Source organism: Berghia stephanieae, chromosome 11, assembly GCF_034508935.2.
Source record: "Berghia stephanieae isolate SIO BIC M18660-M18661 chromosome 11, UCSD_Bste_1.3, whole genome shotgun sequence".
Classification (NCBI taxonomy): Eukaryota; Metazoa; Mollusca; class Gastropoda; order Nudibranchia; family Aeolidiidae; genus Berghia; species Berghia stephanieae.
The window spans coordinates 39,213,951-39,218,218 of record NC_088370.1 but is presented as its reverse complement, the minus strand read 5'-3'; the positions used below and the strand labels follow the sequence as shown (position 1 = coordinate 39,218,218).

Here is a 4,268-nt window from a genome sequence, read left to right as displayed (position 1 = left end):
TCTATAGATAGAATGCGCTTGGTCAAGGAGTTCACAACATTGCCATCCGGAAGTATAACGGACCAACACACAAACTCTGTGTAACCATGAACTTTTATAGTCTGGTTAATACAGTTTAGTGAGAACAACTCACAAACGCGGATGGCAAAAACAATAACAAAGGCCCGAGTGACGTCATCTTCGAACTATCTATTTCACGTGCGGCAATTTTTGCCCTTGAATGAATTGATCGTTCATGATTCATGAATGAACTTTCACTTTTATTCAAATTAATTAACCCTCTACAATCCAATTTTTTTTAAAAAATATAAATAGATAAATATGAATATAAAACCAATTATCAGATTTTCTGCGTCAAGCTACTTCCTCTCAAATATCTTCAAAGTTTGTTGTTTTGTTCGTATTTGTTTTGTTTTTTTTTTGTTGTTTTTGTTTTTGTTTTTTTTTTTTTGTTTTGTGTTGCTTTGTTTTTGTTTCGCTTTTATCTTATTTTGATCTTGATTTGCTTTGTTTTGTTTTTTATTTTGTTTTTGTTTGTTTGCTTTTTGTTGTTGTTTATTTTTATTTTTGTTTTTGTTTTGTTTGTTTTGTTTTTGTTTGTTTTTTGATCACTTGTTTCCTTGAGCACAACTAACCTCAGCTCACGAGACTCTGCACAAACCAAAACAATGACGTCAATCTATAAGTCCCAGTGGGTTCTAGCGTAGCTTCGGTGGCCAGGTTCTAGTTCAGGCTCTTAGTTCACAATGGTCACTGTTTGACCGTAGCCATCGTTAACTAAAAGCCTGACACTGACCAAAAAATGACGTCAAAATGCCAGTCTTTGGTAACAAAACAAAAAAAAAACAAAAACCGTGAGTTGTATTCAATAGTTCAACCAATGGGACAACTTGTTGTTTCCATGAGCTCTACTAACGACAACTCACTAGACGGTGCAAAAAAACAAATAATGACGTCAAACTGCCAGTCTTTTTTTGGGTTTCAGTGTCAGGCTATAACATAACGATGGCTATGGTTTGACACGGAGTTTAGTAAATTGGCCTTTTATTAAAAAAAAAAAGAGAGAGATAGTATGCGCTTGGCTAAGAAGCTCACAACATTGCCATCCGGAAATATAACTGCCAACACACAAATCTGTGTGTAACCTTGAACGTTTATAGTCTGGTTAATACAGTTTCGTGAGATGGGGGGGGGAACCAAAACAAAATCAAAAAAAAAAAAAAAAACCCAATAACAAACACCCGAGTGACGTCAACTTCATTCTAACTATTGCTCACTCCTGTGTGTAGGTCGTAGATCCGTGCACATTGATCGGAAAACGCACACATTATTCAAACACGCGCGGGTAGCCAGCCAAAACTAACTGACAGTGAATAAATAGATTTACAACGAAATTGAATATAAACATTAAAATTATAGATGAAATCACCACCACATACCACAAACAGCAAACATTGTTAATTATCATTAATCTAATTTATTAACCAATTTACCTCATTAGAACGTGAATAATAATAATAATAATAATAACAGCATCATAAACTATACAGCTTATATTAATATCAACACCATCATTATAACACGAGAGCATGGAACAAACTTTTTTTAAACTTCAGCCGTGGAACAACAACAGTGAAATCCAGGTGCGAGTCAGCGAGTGTGTGAGTGTGTGTGTGTATTGTGTATGTGTGTGTGTGTGTGTGGTGTGTGTATGTGTGTGTGCGTGTCATCAGCTACACACTCAATAACAACATTGTACCTTAAGTTCCAGGATAATAATAATTTCAACCGCTTCAAACTCCTCTTCCACCTCGATAACATCAACACTGACTTACTCCGAAAAAAAAAAAAAACAGGATATTTAAATTTTGGCCAGAAAACTCATCCTTCAATTATCGATCGATTAAAATGACCCTCATCTTGCCAAAAAAATCTTTCAAACCTGGGACTTCGTGAAGTCCCAAGTTTGAAAGTTTTTGCCAAGAAAAGCGTTATTTTAATCGATCGATAATTGAAGGAAGACTTTTCTGGCCAATTTTTTTTTTTTAAACTTTTTTTTTTTCAGAATATTACAGAACATTGTTACAGTGAAATAACAAAACGTGATTAATTCATTTTTGCTATTAATTTTTACTTCATAAATTAAAGAATTAATTAAGCGATGACCTTCACCTTGTAATAAAAATAACTTCACAAATAAATTTCAGCTTTTTATTGACAAAATGCGGTTCCCATAATTCAATGATACGTAGATTTGTGAAATTTAACGTTGTACGAGGTAAAACTTTAAAAATGTGTTTTGTTAGTGTATAACAGACTACGTAACAACGAACGAACAACCACGGACTAAAATGCCAAACTTCTCAAACACTTCGCAGACTTTTAATAATCTTCGGAAGTTTGAAAACTTCTTCACCGATAGATACAACAACACGCGACGTGTGTAAGCGCAGGAAATGATAACAATAAACACCGATTTAAACACAACACACACGCATACACACACACACATACTACTACACGCACTATTCATTCGTGTTGAGCATTGTGTTTAAACTAAACCGACCGAGGTTATGGCGGGTTTACATGATATTTATAGCCAATTGCTAAGTGCCAGAGGGACTATAACTGTTAAATGGTGGTGGTTGAAGGGGGGGGGGGGGGGGGGGGGGGTGAATTGCATGAATACGAGACAGTTAAAATGTTAAAATGGACAGAAATAAAATGCTTGTAATCCCTTTGATAGGACGCTAGTTGATCGCAAAGTATTTTGCGCTTGATTTAAGGCTATAGATAGAACGAAGTTGACGTCATTCAGGTCTGTTTTATTGCTTTTTTTTTTTTTTTGCCATCCACGTTTATGAGTAATTCTCATTCTTGCTAAGTGCCAGAGGAACTCTAACTGTTAAATGATGATTGTATCTCAATAAGATAGGGAAGAGAATGCGCTTGACGTAATTATGTGCGGCTATGTTGTCTTGTGGTATGTCACCCGCTTTCGGATCGGAAGGTCCTGGGTTTGAGCCTGCCTCGCTCGGCGCATAGTTGTTGAGTCCTTGGAAAAGACTCTTTATTTAATTACTTTCTCTCACCGTACTCAGGTGTAAAATGAGTGCCTGGCCGTCAACAACGTTGTCTCTGTCCGAAAAATTGTAATATTATCACCCAACAGGCGTCATGTCTCGTTCTACATGTTGCGTGTTGCTGTTGGTCAGAGACCCCTTGTAAAGCGCTCTGAGCACATTTAGTGGATATTGCGCTATACAAAAGCTCAAGCTCACGTAATATTCATTTCGTGTCTTTATTTATTTTGTTGTTGTTGTTGTTGTTGATGCTGTTGTTATCAGTTATCAACCAGACAATCCGACAGACAACTGGGTTTGTGTTGTTTGCTCTCAAGAGCATTGGAGCGTGTCACAGTTTTCGAAACGTAACGGTACATATCCCGATCAACATGATTGAAAACCGAACAAATAAGTCGAGTCGTTAGATTACCCACTCATATGAATCGTAGTCATTGTTAACTTATAGATAGTATGCAGATGACGTCACTCAGGCCTTTGTTATTGTTTTTGCCATCGGCGTTTGTGAGTTGTTCTCACTAAATTGTATTAACCAGACTATAAAAGTTCATGGTTACACAGAGTTTGTGTGTTGGTCCGTTATACTTCCGGATGGCAATGTCGTGAACTCCTTGTCCAAGCGCATTCTATCTATAGCCTGACACTAGAACCGTAGCCATCGTGAGCCTGACACTAGAACCGTAGCCATCGTTAGCCTGACATTAGAACCGTAGCCATCGTTAGCCTGACACTAGAACCGTAGCCATCGTTAGCCTGATACTAGAACCGTAGCCATCGTTAACATATAGCCTGACACTAGAACCGTAGCCATCGTTAACCTGACACTAGAACCGTAGCCATCGTTAGCCTGACACTAGAACCGTAGCCATCGTTAACATATAGCCTGACACTAGAACCGTAGCCATCGTTAGCCTGACACTAGAACCGTAGCCATCGTTAGCCTGACACTAGAACCGTAGCCATCGTTAACATATAGCCTGACACTAGAACCGTAGCCATCGTTAGCCTGACACAAGAACCGTAGCCATCGTTAGCCTGACACTAGAACCGTAGCCATCGTTAACATATAGCCTGACACTAGAACCGTAGCCATCGTTAACTTATAGCCTGACACTAGAACCGTAGCCATCGTTAACATATAGCCTGACACTAGAACCGTAGCCATCGTTAAATATAGCCTGACAC

At 38.0% G+C, this 4,268-nt stretch overlaps 1 protein-coding gene across 2 annotated transcripts in view; it reads right to left on the bottom strand.

Moving 5' to 3' along the window:
- LOC144956961 (neo-calmodulin-like) overlaps positions 1 to 4,268 on the bottom strand; it is a 425,832-nt gene that overhangs the window by 332,319 nt on the left and 89,245 nt on the right. The window contains exon 1 of one of the 2 annotated variants that reach the window (XM_078887824.1): positions 1,494 to 1,591. The exons of the other annotated variant lie outside the window; for it this stretch is intronic. The gene's annotated coding sequence lies outside the window, so the exon portion shown is untranslated. Of the gene's footprint in view, positions 1 to 1,493; positions 1,592 to 4,268 lie in introns of those variants that run through there. 2 annotated transcript variants of the gene reach the window in all.